The 21010-nt window shown below is 39.1% G+C and overlaps 1 protein-coding gene across 5 annotated transcripts in view; it reads right to left on the bottom strand.

The window, feature by feature from the left end:
- The window catches only part of CLASP1 (cytoplasmic linker associated protein 1), a 271575-nt gene that overhangs the window by 250139 nt on the left and 426 nt on the right, over positions 1-21010 (bottom strand). The gene's annotated exons all lie outside the window — the stretch shown is intronic.

Genomic DNA, 21010 nt, shown 5'->3' with positions numbered 1-21010 from the left:
TAAATAAAATCTTTAAAAAAAAAAAAAAGGTGTTGGAAGATGAATGGATAAAGAAGATGTGGTATATATATATATATATATATATATAATGGAATATCATGCAACCATCAAAAACATGAAATCTTGCTATTTGCAGTGTCGTGGATGGAAGAGGGTATTTCGCTAAACAAAACAAGTCAATCAGAGAAAGACAACTATCATATGATCTCACTGACATGAGGAATGTGACAAATAAGACAGAGGATCACAGGGGAAAGGGGGGAAAAATGAAACAAGATGAAACCAGAGAGGGAGACTAACCGTAATAGGCTCTTCATCTCAGCAAACAAATTGAGGGCTGCTGGAATGGGGAGAGGAGTGGGATTGGCTGGGACCTGCGGATTGGGTGGGACGTGTAAGACTGATGAATCACAGACCTGTACCCCTGAAACAAAGAATACATTATATGTTAACTAAAAAAAAAAAGATGTTGGATTTCGTCAAATGCTTCTCCTTCACCTTTTGAGATGATAATGTGCCTTTCATCCTTTATTCTATTAATATGGTGTATTACGTTGATTTTTCAGATATAAGACCAACCTTGTATTCCTGATATAAATCCTACCTGGTCATGGCATATAATCCTTCTGCTATAGTGCTGGATTCAGTTTTGCTAGCATTTTGTTGATTTTTTACGTCTATAATTTTCTTGTGATATCTTCATATGGCTTTTGTAACATAGTAACAACACGCTCAAAGCATTCCATCCTCCTCTTTTATTTTCAAAAAGTCTCCAAAGAACTTATATTTGATTGATACGGTAGAATCACCAAATGTGAAGTCATCTAAGCCTGGGCCCTTTGTTGTGGGATGTTTTTTGATTGTTAACTCAATCTCTTCACTTATTATTGATATATTCAGATTGTCAGATTGTCTATTTTTTTTCTTGAGACAATCACAGTAGAGCCTTTCTAGAAATGCATAATTTCATCTAAGTTATTAAATTTGTTAGCATATAATTGTTCCTAGTATCTCTTATAATATTTTTTATTTCTGTAAGGACAGCAGTGATGCCCTCTCTTAGATTTCTGATTTTCTTAATCTGAGTCTTGTCTCTGTTTCTCTTGGTCAGTACCTTTTCAATTTTTGGTCTGTTGATTTTCACTGCTATTTTTCTTATCATTTATTTCTAATCTAGTCTTTTTTTTTTCTTCTACTTGCTTTTGGTTTACTATGTTCTCTTACTAGTTTCTTAAGATGGACATTTAGGGTATTAACTTAAGATCCTTCTTTAATCAAAGTATTTAAAAATATAAATTTCCTTCTCAGTGCTTTACTGCACTCCCTAAGTTATGGTATGTTGTTTATTTTTTTTTTAAAGATTTTTTATTTATTTATTTGACAGAGATCACAAGTGGGCAGAGAGGCAGCAGAGAGAGAGTTGGAAGCAGGCTCCCTGCTGAGCAGAAAGCCCAGGGGCTCAGCCCTGGCTCGATCCCAGGATCCTGGGATCACGACCCGAAGGCAGAGGCTCTAACCCACTGAGCCACCCAGGCGCCCCTGTTGTTTTATTTTTGGACATGAAGTATTAATTGTTCAATAAACATTACTGAACAATGAATGGTTTTTTTTTTTAACTGTGGTAAGTCATACATAAGATTTGCCATTTTTACCATTTTAAATGTACAACACATTGGTATTAAGTACCTTCACTGTTGTGCAACCATTGCCACCATGAGATGGTGTGTTTTCATTTCAACCATCTAAGGATATTTTATAATTCTCCTTGTAATCTCCTCTTTTACTCACTGATGATTTAGGAGTGTGTTGTTTAATTTCCACATATTTGTGAATTCCCCAATTTCTCTCTATTACTGATATCTAACTTCACTCTATTGTGATCAGAAAAATATACTTTGTATGGTTTTCATCCTTTTAAATTTATTGAGGCTTGTTTTATGGCCTAACATATGATCTATCCTGGAGAATGTTCCACATGCACTTGAGAATAATGTATATTTTACTGCTACTGGGTGCATTATTCTATATATGTCTGTCCCTTAATAATTTAAGAATCTGTCTGCACCTAGACCACGTTTAAGTAAAAAATTCTCCATTATCTAAATCTTAAATTTTTCATGGTATCCCCTACTTTTTAGACTGCTTACATATCCCATATTTACATATTTAAAAAATCAAGTCTCCCCTTTAAAAATGAAAATCTCAGTTCTGGTACCATATTAAGAGTTGGTTTCTAAGAGCAAAACCTGTGAAAAAGGTAAGCCAAAAAGATACTTGCATGAGAGAGTTTTTTTAGAGGTTTCTGAAACATGAAATCCCCAGACTTAGGTGAATAAGAAGAGAGGCAACCATTCAATATGTCATTTGATAGCATAACAGCTGACATGGCCATCCCAAATTTCTCAAGGGAGCCGGGTTACACCCAGTTGAAAAAAGAAAACCCTATTAAGTACTGGTTAGTCAGAGTGAAGACAGAAGGTGTAAAAAGGCCAGGGGGAAAGAAACAGCAGGAAGAGTTTTTCCTGTTACTGCACAAAGTCAAGCTATAAAGAAGTAACGCAGCAGTAATTTAAAATTCAGCTCTCATTTCAGCAATTTAGAATAAGTAAGGCAACTTCACATTTGAAACAGCACTTTCCAATTCACTAAGTAATTATACAAACACTACTTTTCTTTATCCACCCACAAAACCTCTCTATGACTGTTACTCTCATACTCTTTCACAGAAAAGTTCACAGATTCAGAAGCAAAGTAAATTCCAGCATCAACCAGCAAGTATGAAAGAGAATCAGGATTTGAACCTGAGCGTGTAACTTCAAATCCAGGGCTGTTTCCACCAAGTCACAGCTACTACTTCTCACCAACACACTTGGGTCTCTCAGTACTTTAGACATGTATATATAATTTAGAAGACAATCCACAAAGGAAGGATATATCCACCATACTTACCATGTTACCAAAATAAGAGATTGAATCAAGAGATGCAACTAGAGGGGCGCCTGGGTGGCTCAGTGGGTTAAGCCGCTGCCTTCAGCTCAGGTCATGATCTCAGGGTCCTGGGATCGAGTCCCACATCGGGCTCTCTGCTCAGCAGGGAGCCTGCTTCCCTCTCTCTCTCTCTCTCTCTGCCTGCCTCTCCGACTACTTGTGATTTCTCTCTGTCAAATAAATAAATAAAATCTTAAAAAAAAAAAAAAGAGATGCAACTAGAACCTGGCACAGCACCACATACTAAGCAAGTGCTTCATCAAGAACAAATGAAGACTGGTGCCTGGGGGACTCAGTCCGTTAAACGTCTGCCTTCAGCTCAGGTCATGATCCCAGGGCCCTGGAATCAAGCTCTGCATCCAGCTCTCTGCTCCTTGGGGATCCTGCTTCTCCCTCTCCCTCTGCCTGCCACTCTGCCTACTTGTGCTCTCTATCTCTCCGTCAAATAAATAAATAAATTCTTCAAAAAAAAAAGGACAAATGAATAGGAAGAACCATATGCATTCCCAGAAGTAACTCTAGGAGAGTAATCAGCAACCTTTAGTTCAGAGGGTTTAGTGTTTCTCACAGATGCTGACGGCAAGCTGAAAGCATGATCATAAAAAGGAAAACGAGACAAAGAAAAAAGGGGAATGCATAACCACTGGGAGACACTAGGTAAAGGATAAACAGAAACTCTGTACTATTTTTCCAACTTCTGTGAATCTATAACTATTCCAAAATGTAAAGAAGGAAAAAAATGAAAAGATACACATGGTGTGCACAGGCTCTTGGTACTCAGTTCCTAAGTTCACTACCTACTGTGCCAGCCAATCTCCTGGGCACTGCCTTCAACAAGCTCCAGGTTCACTGGGGAAAGAAAGACGAGTGAGTGATCTATCCTGACAGTATATCGAGGTGTTTTCTTGTAAGACTATCTCCTTTTCTGATGACTCCCTAATAAATAGGGGAAAAGGAAAGACTGCACCAGTGAAACAAATATAAGGGCACCCCTGGGCAAAACTCTGTCTTACTTGTGCACTGGCATGAAAACACATGCTTTGCTTACTCTTACCTTCCCAATCGTTTCCGTCGCTTCCATTCCTGGCTCCAGCAAGATTCATACTGAAGACACAGACTCCGACCAACTGGGAAATCCCACATAGTCACAGAGCCTTCAATAATAAGGAGTCCTGGGGCGCCTGGGTGGCTCAGTGGGTTGAGCCTCTGCCTTCGGCTCAGGTCATGATCCCAGGGGCCTGGGATCGAGTCCCGCATGGGGCTCTCTGCTCGGCGGGGAGCCTGCTTCTCCTCATCTCTCTCTCTGTCTGTCTCTCTGCCTATTTGTGATCTCTCTCTATGTCAAATAAATAAATAAAATCTTTAAAAATAATAATAATAATAATAAGGAGTCCTGTGCTCACTGAAGATAGAGAACTGATTAGAGGGCTTTAGAGATTCATTTATTCATTGGCAAATCAGATGGTATTAAGTTTGGCCTCAAATCTTTCTAATGCAATAAAGTGAAGTGGAAGAGAAAGAGAATTTGGAACATCAGCCAAGCAATGACCAAGATTGCTGAAAAGTTTTCCATACGGCTTCCTACCCGCCCCACTGAAACCATATTTCAAGCATACAGACGTTAAGTCTCCACTTTACTAAGCTTACACATAAAGCTAGGGAAAATTCTATTTCTCAGATCAATTAAAACAGAACGATGATATTACTAAAATGACATGCTTATATTCATATTTTACGGATTCAGAAAAAAATTCCACAAGAAAAACACAAAAAGAGATGTGTGCCTTAACTATGTTAGTATATACTGAATTGTACCCACACATGCTCAGTTTCCAAACGGAGTTGTTACTGTCTGTATTTTTCCAACATGACTATTCCTACCCATCACTAACACAAATTTCTTTAAAATACCAAGACGTAACCCTCACTCTACTCCTCCATTTAAACAAAAAGATCAGTTGAGAATCTAACTGGATATAATCTGACATGTTTTAATATGCAGGTAAGAATAAAATTCGTAACTACCTAGGGCAATGTGGAAACATCTATCAGTAATCTTTAAACGTATATGTTGATCCCACAAGTACAAATCTAAGAATTCATGTAAGGAAGTAATTTGTCAAACACGCTGAACTGTATACATAAAGTCGTCTATTGTGGCTGCTCATAAAAAAAAAAAAATTTATTTTTTTTTTAAGATTTTATCTTTAAGTAATCTCTACACCCAGCACGGGGCCGAACTCACAACACCAAGATCAAGATTGCATGCTCCACCAACTGAGCCAGCCAGTTGCCCCAAGGAAAACTTATTAAGTGAAAATAGCCCTAAACGTACAAGAACAAAGAAATGGGAAAAAAGTTGCCATACATTCAAACAACAACATACCATGCAGTCACTCTACAATAAAAATATGTTCTTGACAGCCTGGAAAAATATTTATGGTCAACTTAAGTGAAAAAAAGCAACGTAGTAAAAAAGGGGCGCTTGGTTGGTTTGGTCAGTGGAGCATGCAACTCTTGATCTCAGGGTCATAACTTCAAGTCCCATGTTGGGCAGAGTTTACTTTAAAAAAGAAAAAAAAATTAAAGCAAGCTAGAAAATAGCATGTTTATGACATCATATTCGTTTATAAAATACAAAATAGTCACTTATACCTGCATGCACAGAATAAGTATGGATGGAAACATCATACCAAGACATTAACACTATAATCTCTAAAATGAAAGTGCACTACTTACATAATTTTAAAAATACATGTTAAAAATAACAGTGTACTTAAAAAAAAAACTGATAGTAACAAAACAATGCTGCAAACTATACATACATATAAAGACTCATATATGTGAAGACTATCTACAAAACCACCTAAGAAATCAGAAACAGTAGCTGCCTCTGGGAACGGATGTGGAAGAATACAAAGAAAAGGTGGAGGAAGAGTGATTTTCATTCTCTAGCCTTGTGTACCTTTTAAGTTTTTTGACCATATACATATTATCTGGTCAAAGGAAATACAAATTTCAAAACATTAGGAATGTATAATATTCTTTCTAGTTAAACCATATCATATGCAATAAATACCAGAAAGTTGTTTGTAAAGTCAAATTTAATTGTAATCATGAAACCATAGGCATCATCAGTTACTATAAGAATTAAAAACTATGGGGTGGCCTGGCTGACTCAGTGGGTAGAGCATGTGACTCTTGATCTCGGGGTCATGACTTCAGCCCTGCACAGAGCTTTAAAAAAATTGAAAACTATAAAAAGAGCCAGTTATTCAGCAAATTGTCCATCTCTGGTACTCCTCTCTAGAAGGCAGCCTTGGTAACATATAAGGAAGCAAAGCTTATTTCCGAACCTCATAACCAGCCATGAAATCATTGCAAAATCAAAGTAATGAGAAAGAAAAACAAACAAGTAATGAGAAGGCAAGTGCTCGATTGGTTTTTTAATCACTGAAGCATAGCTACATTTTAACTGAAAAATGACATATAACAGTGTTCATACACTTTTACAAAATTTTATCTTTATAGGGTTTTTTTTCAGATTTTATTTATTTGACAGAGAGACAGACAGAGAGGCAGGCAGAGAGATGGGGGGAAGCAGGCTCCTCGCCGAGCAGAGAGCCCAGTGTGGGGCTTTATCCCAGGACCCTGAGATCACGACCTGAGCTGGAGGCAAAGACCCAACCCATTGCGCCACCTAGGCACCCCATATAGTTTTTGTTTTGTTTTTTTAAGATTTTATTTATCTGACAGAGAGAGATCACAGAGAGGCAGGTGGGGGGCGGGGGGGGGGTGGAGGAGAGAAGGCTCTCTACTGAGCAGAGAGCCTGATGTGGGGCTCGATCCCAGAACCCTGAAATCAGGACTTGAGCCCAAGTCAAAGGCTTAATCTACTGAGCCATCCAGGTGTCCCCAAAATTATATTTTTTAATGTATTAACTACAGGATTCTCATTTTACAGGCTGGGTTTTGTTAAAACCTCTAAGATGGGGGTGCCGGAGTGGCCCAGTTAAGCCTCTGACTCTTGATTTTAGCTCAGGTCATGAGCTTAGTGTCCTGGGATCAAGCCTCACACTGGGTCCCACACTTAGCATAGTCTGCTTATCCCTCTCCCTCTGCTCCTCCCCCTGCTCACTCTCTCTCAAATAAATAAAATCTTTAAAAAAAAAGGAAAAAAACAACCTCTAAGATGGATAATTTGGCAGTATCCCTCGAAATTTTAAAGATACATAACTTTCAACCCAAAATGTCAACTTATAGGACTTTATTCATATATGTGCAAAATAAATTATTATAGGATTATTCTTTCTAGCATTATTTATAAAAGCAAAAGACTAGAAAAAACTAAATGCTCCTGAATAAAGGGCTAGGTAAATTATGATATGCCTTCATTTAAAAAAAAAAAAAAAAAAGTAAGGAGGGGTGCCTTTGTGGCTTAGTCACTTGAGCATCTGACTCTTGATCTCAGAGTTTGAGCCCCACATTGGGCTCCACACTGGGCATGGAGCCTACTCAAAAAAAGAAGAAGAAAGCCCACAACAATGAGGAAGTCTATTTTTTTTTAAAGATTTTTTTTTTTATGGGGTAGCTGGGTGGCTCAGTTGATTGAGGTCATGATCCCAGGGTCCTGGGATCAAACCCCACATATCTGCCCAGCGGGAACCTGCTTCTCCCTTTCCCCACCACACCCCCTCCTGGTACTCTCTCTCTGTGTCAAATAAACAAATAAAATCTTTAAAAAAAAAAAAAGATTTTATTTATTTATTTGAGAGAATGAATGGGGGGGAGTAGGGCAGAGAGAAAGGAAGAAGCAGACTCCCCACTGAGCACAAAGACTGATGCAGGACTCAATCACATGACACTGGGATCAAGACCTTGGCCCAAAGGAGATGCTTACCCAGTAGAGCTACCCAGGTGCCCCATAAGTAAGTCTTTAACATATTCACATAGAATGATTTGCAAGAGAAAAAAAGAAAGGAGGAAGAAAGGAGGGAGGGAAAAAGGGAGGGAGGAAAACACAGGGTAGTCTGCAGTAGTCTGTACAAAAAAGGAGGAAAGGGAGATAGACAGATAGATAGATAGATATACATGTATGCCTTTTGTTCACATATATAATTAATAACACTGGTGTTTCCAGGAAAGGGAACTGGGTGGATGGAAGACAGGAGAGGAGGAAAACTTAAATTTCAAATCATGTCTATGTAATGCCTGTTCAAAAAATAAATATTTTATTTAAAAAATTAATGCATTTAACTAGCAGTTCTATTTCTCCTTTCTAGGTAATTTAAACAAAATGAAAAGAATCTTCATACTCAGCTATAACAGATTTACACTCACTCATAATTAAAAGGGATACTGGAGCAACTGGCTGGCTCAGTTGCTAAGAGTGTGATCCTTGATCTCAGGGTTGTGAGCTCAAGTCCCATACTGAGTATAGAGATTACTTAAAAATAAAATTGTTAAAAAAGAAAAAAAGGGACACAGACTATCCCCTAGACATTTAAAAAAAAAAAAAAAAAAAAAGTTTGACAACCAATAAAGAACACAATAAGCTTGTAATTACAATAAAAACATATTTTTAATAATGCCATCACTCTCCAGAAGCAATATCAATAGCAGTTTCCCAAAAGCACAATGTCTAATCCCTACCCCCAAAATTCCAAAATTGAATCACTGGTGATTCAAGTAAGGATTGGAAAATAGTCCTGGTTCTATCAAGACCTAGGATTCTGTGAAAGATGCTAGTTTCAGACGCCTTCTCTCAGCAAGGGGGCTTTCTGGGCCCTTGTCTGTGGACACTTCACAACATTAGACCATGGTATTAATATGGCGAAGAGGCAGGCTCTTCGCCCCACAGTCACAACCTAGGTCCCCAGCAAACACAGCTCTCCCATAAATGGAAAACAACAAACAGGCCACAGAGTACCCAACCAGGCATGCGTATCTGGTTCAGGGCCTTACACACTTCAGGTCAAAACAGGGTTAAGACATCTCTCTTTTCCTATCCCCAGAATAGGGGCCCTTCCCTCTCCAGTCTTCCCACAGGAGCACACTTAACTCAGGAATCATAACTGTCTCCTTGCTTGTCTGACTTCCCTCTTAAGTGGTAGAGCTCTTTGGAACAGGGCTGAGAGCCCCTCTCTCTGTCCTGTGGCAGAACAGTTAAATGCGTTTGAGTGAAGATTCTGATGGAGGCATACAGTTTCTGCATTCTTTACTAATTACCCAGGATATACCCTAGAATAACTCTCTTAATTAAATGGCAGCAGTTTTCACAAAGGCTCTGGTTTTCAGGTCCATCTCTCATGAACACCTACCTATATTGTTCCCTCCATTCAGCCTACCGCACCCCACCCCAAAGGAGGTCTACAAATCACATAATGATAAGATGTTCTTTATCTTCCCCAACTGTCCTCCTGTCATATAGGATTCTGTAAAATCATTACTATACAATTAGGCTAAATATTATTATTTTGTTCAAACAAATGTTCTTTGGCAATTTCAGAAACCTCCTCCAAGTTCTAAAAAGGCATGACAGAATGGAAAGCTTTTCCCATCATGTTCACTTTAAAAATGCAGTCACAGGGGCGCCTGGGTGGCTCAGTGGGTTAAAGCCTCTGCCTTCGGCTCAGGTCATGATCTCAGGGTCCTGGGATCGAGCCCCGCATGGGGCTCTCTGCTCGGCAGGGAGCCTGCTTCCCCCTTCCCTCTCTCTGCCTACCTCTCTGCCTACTTGTGATCTCTGTCTGTCAAATAAATAAATAAAATCTTTAAAAAAAAAAAAAAATGCAGTCACAGGCCATAGGAAATCTCCTTGGCATGCCATTCTCTACCAACAGGCAAACACAATCAGAATCGGGCGAAAATCCATACCCATGAGCCCAAATCAGCTTGCACAGAGGGCAATGCGACACTGAGAATCTTTTTCTTTTTTTTTTTTTAAGATTTTATTTTATTTATTTGACAGAGAGAGAGACAGCGAGAGAAAGAACACAAGCAGCAGGAGAGGGAGAGGGAGAAGCAGACTCCCCATGGAGCAGGACTCTGGGATCAGGACCTGAGCCAAAGGCAGCCATTTAACGACTGAGCCACCCAGGTGCCCAGAGTATTTCTTTTTAAAGAACCACCTTCCCGCCCCCCAGCATGGGATCCCATGTCTGAAGGGTGGATAATTGGTATATTAAATGACAAAAACACTTACTGAATCAAATTTTGTGTGCACAGATACAGCTATATACTACCTCTGGTCTTATTTACAGAGAAGTTGGGTCCATCTTTGTGTACACAGATACATGGCTACAGATTCACATTCATACCAGGCCAACTTCTCTGTAAATAAGGCCAGAGGTAGTGAAAGAAAACAGGCTGCATTGTTTATTCCTTCTCTCCCTGGAATAAACCGTTATTCCGACTAAGGGAGTTCAAGCTGTTGAATCTCTTCATTGGCTGACAATTTTCCTGAAAGCATGTCGATTACTGGATTTGATCTAACCTCTCTGATGTTATGTTGCCTGTAACTAGAAAATAAATGAATAAAATAATTCCTTTTTTTGTTTTCACTATTAATAATAAGGAACTACCAAAATAAACAGTGGAAGAATAACCAGTACCTTATATGATTAAAGTGTTTATGTAACAACACACTAAGAAATGCCTATTTCAGTATCAAAACCCAGTGGAAAACAAAACATCAAAGGCCAATCTTCAAACCAGGTCTCCCCCTTCAATGACATCTGGATGGTACATTACAAAATGGACTCCTGAGGGAGGTCTGAGCACTCAGGACAAATAATAGTAGACCCCAGTGAACACTAAAGAGAGTGTTGGGAGGGAATCTAATAATATAGAACCAAAGAGAAAGTTCAGATACCTCTTCACTAGTTAACTTTTGGAATTTCTAGGCAAAAGTATTTTAAATGATAGTATTTTTGTTAGAAAAGTAATATACACTATTCCACAAACTTCAAATAACTTTTTAAACTAACAGCATTTGTGAAAAATGCAAATCAAAATGGATCAACAATCTAAATATAAAAGATAAATCTATAAAACTAAATATATAAAAATTACCCCTAAAATGAGTATAAATCCCAATATAAAGCTTACTGTAATCTTAAATTTAACAAGCTAAAAATTTTCCATTTATCCATGAAACAAACCTTGCCTACCCTCCTTCATCCTTATCACCTGCCCTCCCTGTTTTCTTCCCTTGAAACAGGATACGTGGATATTTTAAATGCATGTCCTTTTAAGTTCTTTTCCCAAATGTGAGGATTGATACAGCATCTGTCTTTCAAATGCCTTTGGAATTTTGTGTGTGTGTGACATAAGATATTTGGGTAAACTTCAGTTACGTTACATTTAAAACCTTTAACTTTACAATATACTGATTATTGATTTTTTAAGAATCTTCTGCAATTATCCAAACATAACCACAAACATCTATACTCAGCTTTATAATTCAATCAATAAAAGGTAAGGCCATCACTTGCATAGTACTACACTGGGGACTAGAGTGATGGGGATGCAGGGAGACAAGAGAGGTTTAGAAATGGGGAAACAAAGAAATATAACATATATCCGACCCTGAAGGTCATCAAAATCTATTTTGAAAACAGATACCACTTGGGCGCCTGGGTGGCTGAATGGGTTAAGCCTCTGCCTTTGGCTCAGGTCATGATCTCAGGGTCCTGGGATCAAGCCCCACATCAGGCTCTCTGCTCAGCAGGGAGCCTGCTTCCCCCTCTCTCTCCCCGCCTGCCTCTCTGCCTACTTGTGATCTCTCTTTCCCTCTGTCAAAGAAAGAAAGAAAACAGATACTACTTAAAAGTAATTATACAAAATTAAAAGGAAGAAAGGGAACTCACATTTATTAAATGTCTCTCATATGTCAAGCAGCAAAACTGTAACACAATACAAAATATCCACATATCCTGTTTCAAAGAAAGAAAACTGGGCGGGGAGGTGGGGAGGAGGGTTAAGGATGAAGGAGGGTAAGGCAGTGAAAAATACCTAAACCAAAATATAAATGTAATTAAAATGTTTATATCAGTCTTCAACAAATGGTCTCCAAACAAATGGAACACCTGGATATCTACATGCAAACAATGAAGTTGGATTCCCTACCTCACATCATGTAAAAAAAATTTAATTCAAATGAATCAACAACCTAAACATAGGAGTAAATCTTCATGACCTTGGATTGGTAATGGATTCTTAGCTATAAAACCAAAAGCATAAGCAGCAAAAGAAACAAACAGATTAACTGGACTTCATCAAAATTAAAAACTGCTGTGCATCAAAGAACATGGTCAAGAAAACGTGAAGACAATCCACAGAATGAATGGGAGAAAATACCTACACATCACATATCTGGTAAGAGTTTAATATCCAGAACATACAAGAACCCCTAAAACTAACTCAACAACAAAAAGACAATGCAATCTAATAATATGCAAAGGACTTGAATAGATATTTACCCAAAAAAAGTAACACCTTAGTCATCACAGAAAAACAAATCAAAACCACAGTGAGATACTGTTTCACAACTATCAGAATCGTTATAACTTTAAAAATAAAATAACCAGGGGCACCTGGGTGGCTTAGTGGGTTAAGCCTCTGCCTTCGGCTCAGGTCATGATCCCAGGGTTCTGGGATCGAGCTGTGCATCTGGCTCTCTGCTCAGCAGGGAGCCTGCTTCCCACCCCTCTCTACCTGCCTCTCTGCCTACTTGTGATCTCCGCCTATCAAATAATAAATAAAATCTTTAAAAATAAAATAAAATAACGGAAAACAGCAAGTGTTTGCAAAGATATGGAGAAACTGAAACCGTTGTACACTCCCACTAGGAGTGCAAATGGTACAGCCACCCTGGGAAAGTTCAATGAGTCCTCAAAAAGTTAAACAATTACCACACGACCCAGTAATTCCAGTCCTAGGTATACACCCCAAAGAATTGAGAACAGAGACTCAAATAGAAATTTGTAAACCAATATATACTGCAGCATTATTCACGACAGTCAAAAAATGGAAACCACCCAAGTTCTATCAACAGATGAGAGGATAAACAAAATGTAGTATATACATCCAATGAAATATTATTCACCAACTAAAAAAGAGTAACATACATCCTACAACATGAATGAATCTTGAACACATTATGCTAAGTGAATAAATCATAGAAGGACAGATATTATATGATTCCACTTAGTGAAATATCTAGAATAGGCAAATTTGTAGCAACTGAAAGTAGATTATAAATTACCAGGAACTGAGGGAGAGAGAGGAAGGGGACGTATGGCTTCATGGTTACAGGGCTTCTGTATGGAAAAGATTTGGAAGCTGACTCTGATGATGGTTGTACAACTGTGAATTTAAGTAATGCCCTAACTGATATTCTTAAAAAACGGTTAAAATATGGGGTGCCTGGGTGGCTCAGTGGTTTAAGCCTCTGCCTTCAGCTCAGGTCATGATCTCAGGGTCCTGGGACTGAGCCCCACGTCTGGCTCTCTGCTCAGCAGGGAGCCTGCTTCCCCCTCTGTCTGCCTGCTTCCTCCTCTCTCTGCCTCTCTGCCTACTTGTGATCTCTCTCTGTGAAATAAATAAATAAAATCTTTCAAAAAAAAAAACGGTTAAAATAGCCTATTTTATGTTATATGTTATATTATTATATATGTTGTTATTTTTATGATATATATATATATATATATATATATATATCTCAATAAAAAAATTTAAAAGAAAAAAAAAGATTTATATCATGTCTTCAGTAACCTGGACTGTCCAAGGGTAGATTTCAAATCAGGGATGATCTAACCTTCATTGAAACCCTAGTGGGAAGCCTGCTGCTCTACATCCCTCCTGACCTGTAAGGAGGTATTTCTAGATGCCACCAGAAGCTGGGAACAGACTTTCTCCCAAGACAGCCCACTGACCTTTCACGAACAAGGAATAACCTGTGCTGGAAAAACTGAAACAAATGGAAAGGAAGCTGAAGAATCTGAAAGCCAAACTCTGCAAGCTGTATGACTGTGGACAAATTATTCAACTTTTAAACCTCAGCTTCCTCTCATTCTAAAATGAAAATTGCATCTGCCTGTTGCTCTAAGGGTTGGCAACAGCATACCTATAAAAAGTTGGGTGTTCAATCCATGGTGACCGTTGCCATTGTGACACTGGGTCTACCTACCACCTTGGGCCAACCAAAGGCTGAGCAGGACATGGTTTGTGTCTGGGAGCTCTATGACTTCTCAGAACTGAAATAAAACACAGCCAACAGCACGAGAAGACTTCAGAGAAGGAGCTGTTTTTATGAAGTTCAACTACTCTTGGAAAGACTGGCTTATTGTTCCTAGAATGAACCAGGCTACTCTGTATCAGTAAGGGCACCGCTACACAATTCATTCCCTCTATACAAGAGGCCTCTGTTAGCATGTCTGAGCAACCCTTCCTAACTGAGTCGGCCTCTACCCACAGGAAAGACACACTCTGGGAAGAAACTGAGCAGAAAATGAGCTAGAAGGTAGTCCCGAGGCAGCTCTCAAACTCTGTGGCTTCAGAATCACTTGGGAAATCTGTATAAAAAGCAGATCCCTCACCCCCACTACCAGACATTCTGATTACTGAATTATTTCAAGCAGGGCCCTTGAGCACAAAAAAACTCTTGGAATGTAGGAGATGCAAATGTAATAAGATTACATTCTGATGCTGACAAATAGACTATTCTGTCCCACAAAGCAAAGGCTGCATTTTTCTCCACATCTACCTGGGAATACAACAGCTTTACCAATGCAGGGCAAGAGTGAAAACCAAGGAGGATCACCTGTGTGTAATGCCTAATACAAATTGCATACAGTCAGTTCATACAGAAATTCATCATTACTGCTTCTTTCTTTCTTTCTTTCTTTCTTTCTTTCTTTCTTTCTTTTTTGACAGAGAGAGAGACAGTGAGAGAGGGAACACAAGCAGGAGGAGTGGGAGAGAGAGAAGCAGGCCTCCTGCTGAGCAGGGAGCTCAATGTGAGGCTGGATCCCAAGACCCTAGGTTCATGAGTCGAGGGCAGATGCTTAACGACTGAGCCACCCAGGTGCACTGCTTATTATTTTTTTAAATAAATGAAAAATAAAAATAATGTGCCATTCCACATCTCTCACAGTAACAAAAAATACACTTAAAATATATTATCAGAAGTTGGTAAAATTTTTGTGGAATTGATACATTCTTAGGGGGCTGGGAAAATTATTAACTGATACAACTTTTTGGTCAGCAATCAGGCAATATGTATCAAAGGTCACCCAATACTCATTTCTCTGAATGTACCCTAAAGAAACAACACAAAAGAAGCCAACTCTATGCAAAAAGATAGTCACTGTTGTAGTCTATGTAATTAAAAAAAAAAAGTGGCACCTGGTGGCTGTTGGAAGAGCATGAGACTTAATCTTGTGGTCATGAGTTCGAGCCCCCATCAGGTGTAGAGATTACTTAAATAAGTAAGTAAACTTAAAAAAAAAAAAAGATATTTACGTCAAGGACCCCAGTTTCCCAAAATCTGTCACATCATCTCAAATATGACAAAGCTATTAAAAAACTTAAATGATGAGTGATATGTCATTACGTGGAAAGTAGTCCCAAAACATGCAAGACCTAATATTACGGGCGCCTGGGTGGCTCAGTAGGTTGAGCCTCTGACTTTGGCTCAGGTCTCAGATCTCAGGGTCCTGGGATCAAGCCCCTCATCGGGCTCTCTGCTCAGTAGGGAGCCTGCTTCCCCACCCCCCTGCCTGCCTACTTGTGATCTCTGTCAAATAAATAAATAATACCTTTTTTTAAAAAGACCTAATATGAATTACTACAAAGTACAAATATATGGATAGCTTCAAAGGTGATACATTAAGAAATAATAGCTTGTGTTAGGAGGGTTTGATGTGACTTTTCTCCCTCTGGTCCTCTGGTCTCTCAAGTTTCTACTATGTTATTATAATAAGACTATAAATAAATTTAACTGATTCTGCTTGGAAAGGTAACTGGAAAACACTTATAGAGACAGGTGGAAAGTGGATTCAGCTATCCTGAACAAACATAAACTCACCCAAATGTGCCATGGTAACAGACAGTCCCACAGACTTTTTTTAATTTTTTTCAATCTTCTAAGATACATGTATTATTAAATTTGAATTTTAAAAGCAAGTAGAAACACACTAAAAGACAAGAGGAAATCTAGTTTGGCAGCTATTCACATGGCAAAAAGATCAGAAGATTTCATGAACCATAACTTTAATAATCCAACAAAATTATGTAACTTGACAGGAAAAGAACATTTAAGTTGAGAAATTGAAGGCCTGGCTCTCCCAGCGCTATCTCAGACTGAGCGTCAACCTGCAGATCTTAGTTTCTCATTTGTAAATTGGTAGGATCATGATGTTATCTTCCCCATCTACCTCAAAGGACTTTTAAGAGAGGAGCAAAGATGATTAGGAATGTAAAAGTATTTTTTTCCCTTAAATCTGGCTATTATTTATTACTAAGAAGATACTCACATATGTGTAGCTACCAAAAAGAGGAACAGTTGTTTAGAAGGATACATTTCAAACTGGTAAGTGGATATGCCTCCCAGGGGGCCTGAGATCTGGGGCCAAACCCTTACCTTTATCTGCATTGTTTCAATCTTTTTTTTCTTTTAAGATTTTATTTATTTATTTGATCAAGAGATAGAGCCAGAGAGCACAAGCTGGGGAGAATAGCAGAGGGAGAGAGAGAAGCAGCCTCCCCGCTGAGCGGGGAGCCTGATGCGGGGCTCCAGCCCAGGGCCCTAGGATCATGACCTGAGCTGAAGGCAGATGCTTAATCTTCTGAGCCACCCAGGCTCCCCTGCATTGTTTCAGTCTTTCAGGAGAATCTATTTATATGTTATTTGGTAAATTTTTAATTTGTAAAAGCAAATGCAATCACTAACAAAATTAACACAGTGTTAATTTTGGGTTTTGAGGGTTTTTTTAAGAACCACCTGGGGGTTGTTCAACTGTGGCTGTCCAGGTCTCACAGACTTAATTGACCAAAATCTCTGAGTGGACAGGAATAAATAAGTTCAGACCAGTTGTATTTTAACAAATTCAAGTGATTCTATGACTTGATTATTGCTTCTTATGCTATGTTATCATTAATTCTCTTATTAATTCTCTAATACAATAATATTCTTATACTCTAATTTTCTAATACTAACTCCTACACAAAGACATAGAGGAATACCATGCATATCCACTTACTATATGCCAGTCACTACTCTGAGCACTTGACATATATTATCTCACTTAATCCTTACAACCCTGCCCTCCCCTCACCCTTGTTTTACAGATGAAATTATTAAAATACAAAGAGATTATTTAATAGGCCCATGGTCCAAAGTCATAGGGCTAGTAAGTGGCAGAGCTAGAATGTACAACAAAGTTTGAAAACCGTTGATACAGTTTCTTAACCTAAGACAACAGCTATATACTCTGGTCAGGTCACCGCAAATTCTGTTTCTTTTCAGACACTGCATTTGCCTAAAGAAAGCAGCGCGGTAAAATCTGATTTCCCCATGAGGGGAAGGTACACCTGGCTGGCTTAGTCTGTAGAGCATGAGACTCTTCACCTAGGGGTTGTAAATTTGAGCCCCATGTTGGGTATAAGGATTACTTTAAAAAATTAAAATCCTGGGGCAACTAGGTGGTGCAGTCAGTTAAACATCGACTCCTGGTTTCAGCTTAGGCCTTGATCTCAGGGTTGTGAGATCGAGCCCCACAGACTCTGCACTCAGCACCGACCTTGCTTTAGAGTCTCCCTCCCTCTCCCGATGCCCCTCTCCCCTGAAAGTCTGAGCTTAGGAGCCGCTCACTCTCTAAAAAAAGAAAATAAAATCTTTTTTAAAAATGTTATAAAAACCACAAGGGTACAAAGGATCTAGGGCTGTTAACATACTTCCAGCGTAACTGGCATCACTTTGTAATATTCTGTTCCTCTATTAGTCTGTGAGCCCTGGACCATGTAGTCTTTTCAGCTGTACCCTCATGATAACTGGTAGCTAACTAAAGAAAGAGTTTAATAAATTAATTCATTAATAAATCTACAGACAGCTTGATGACTGTCCTAGGAAATGAAAGGCTATTATGTAGAGAAGAAACAAGACTTCATGTTGCTTCAGGGGGTACAACCAAGAACACCCAACAGGAGAGTGGCAGATTTTGGTACACTCTAAACTAGCTTTCTAGCAACCAAGACCTGTCCAGTAACAGAGAAGCACATCTGCAATGTAAGGTTGATGATCAGAACAGAGTAGACAAAAGGTAGGACAGTGGTTGGTCTATGGCGCCTCTAAGAGTTTTTCCAAAGCTCAAAGTATTCTAAGTTACAATACATTTATTCATCCTTTCACAGTTCATACATTTAAAGTGACTGGTTACACAAGTCCCTAGTTACACAAGTCCTGGTAGTAAGTACAGAGGATATCACAGTGTCGTACAAACTCCCTGCCCTCAAGGATGTAAAGAATACAAACACGGGCATCCGTCTCCCAGGGAGGAAGGTAATGGATACAAAAGGAATCAGCAAGGAATGAGATTTCCAGGCAGGAAACAAGAGGGAAGTCAACACAGGCATTCTGAAAGAAAGTCCGTCATTTGAGCACATGTGAGCCACATCTTTAGGGATCCGTGGGGGAAGATGGACTGGCACTGCCGTAACAATCTGGAGAAGAAAAGCCTGCAGTATGGCAGTACCGGTCTGAGCATAAAGGAGGCAGGCAAGCCCTGGAGCGCTGAAGACCCAGCAGAAATAACCACTAAACTCCACGGCTTTTAAAAAAGAAGGCCTTTGGAGGTCATTCAGGCAAACATATTCACACGTTATGGACATTGTCCTACTTGCACTGGGTAGAAAGGTTTGTTTACTTTCTCAAATTACATTTTACACACCAAAAACTCTATCATCAATGACTTCTCCCTTGCTTAGTTCTTTTTCTTTTTTTTTTTTTTTTAAGACTAATAAATCCTTCTCTTATTTTCAAAGAAACCTTTTCGATGATTCTGTTTTGCTTGCAGTTTTCAAAACTGGCAGTTTTAATAACTCAGCTCTTAGCCTAACATTATAATCCCTTAAGTGCTTATATCATTTATCAATAGTACTAAATTAAAAATAGTATAATCTAAGAACGATTTTATAAATAGAAGATTGTTAAGAAATGGACTCTCAGAAACAAATTTAAGTCTCAGATCCAAGAAACTATATCTCACTCAACTTATAAATTGTGAGACTAAGCCACCCAAGAAAATAGAATTAACTACTGAAGCAAAAAAAAAAAATCTAAACCCAAAACCAATGAACAAAACGTAATACATATGAACAATAAACTTAATGTTCTTTGGCCAATCATTTCTCAGTGTCCCTGTCAAACTATTTTAAGGATCTGAAATCTTGCTCTATAAAAAGTAAGTTCCCATCATCCAAACTACACTTAAGAGATTCTATCACAGTGGTTACTGAAGCATAAACACCAACCTTCAGTTTTTTCCTTCTTTTAGTGCAAAAAAATGCTTACCTCTTTTAGATAGAAGTTGAGTCTGTGGCCCAAATCCTGAGATCTGGGTTTTCAGTTCCAACACTAATTTAAGATGTAAGGTTAGCAAAGGCCTTTCCTGTATTTACCACTCAGCTTAGACTGTAACATGGAGATACAATATTTGACACCCTCACCACCAACGGTCACTTCAAAGGATTTCTAACTTTGGTTAACTTTAGCTGGGAGAATACAAAGCTAGGGCTGAAAACTCAGTTTAAAAAAAAAAAAAAAAACTTTAAAAAATCAGAAATAGTGCTGCTCCATGTCAGCTTACAAACTATGAATTACAGAAACAGATCTGAGTAACAATGGGTGAGAATGGTGCAGTTACACGATTTTACCAAAACGAATAAGCAAACAGCTCACAAAAATTTAAATCTTTCTTAGCAAATGGAGAAGATAAATAATATTCACTAACTCTGGGGCATTGTGGTTTTGTTTTTATCTATAAGGTCTCTGCATCAATGTTACTATTCTCCCACTCCCTTTATGAGCAAAAGGAGCCCACTGTCCAGGATGCCTCAGACCCAGAGCTCAGTAAATGTCACAAATAATAATAGTAATAAAAGCAACAATCTTTAAAGCTAGAATTTATACTGTGGCACCAGAATAGGGTGCAAGGCACATGGCAGCATGAAACTATTTCTCCCTTCTGCATTTCTCTCTTCTGCATCACTGCCTCCCAAAGGACTACAGAATCCAAAGCTCTCATTGCCACATCTACAAATTAAAGTATCATGATTAAAGAACTCACAGGTTCTACAAACGGTCAGTATTGAGTGAACAAACACTAAAACAAAAAAAATTCATCCGTATGCAACAAAACATGCTTCAAAGGACTTCATCTAGTTTTGTTTTTTTTTTTTAATCTGAGAAATAAACACAACTATTTTATATATAACATTATGTAATAAGTTAGACTCTGGAAACCCCCATACTCATCCGAGCGGCTCGAAAAATGGAAAGCAAAATTCGATTAGCTCCATTGTACCCAACCAGGCTAACGTGCAAGATCACACACTCATCTTCGTCAGAGCGGCTCTGCCAATACCAAAGAACAACAAAGGCAAGTTGAGGAGGTTGCACAAGGCGTAACTCAGCACTTGTCCGCTTTCCTGGCTTCGGAAAGCAGCTCTCTGCGGGCCTTAGGGACCAAGGAACCCTCTGCAACCCGCCCGGCCCCAAGCTCGGCTAGGCGCCGCTCGCTCAGCTTTTGTCTGGACCGGCTGGGAGCCCCGGCCGCCCGCCTCCCCGGTACCCCTTCCCTCTGGATCTTTCTCCACACCCATCACTCGCCGATGACTAGTTGTTGTGGGTTTCTCTCCCTCGCCCCCTCCCCTCGCAATCCCGGGCTCTTTTCAAACGCGACTGGGCTGTTCACTGGCTTCTCCCACCCGGCCGGGAAGACTCGGGTCAGGAAGGGGGCCT

This window comes from Mustela lutreola, chromosome 3, assembly GCF_030435805.1.
Source record: "Mustela lutreola isolate mMusLut2 chromosome 3, mMusLut2.pri, whole genome shotgun sequence".
NCBI lineage: Eukaryota > Metazoa > Chordata > Mammalia > Carnivora > Mustelidae > Mustela > Mustela lutreola.
The sequence above is the reverse complement of the archived record's forward strand: the minus strand, read 5'-3'. Positions and strand labels throughout refer to the sequence as shown.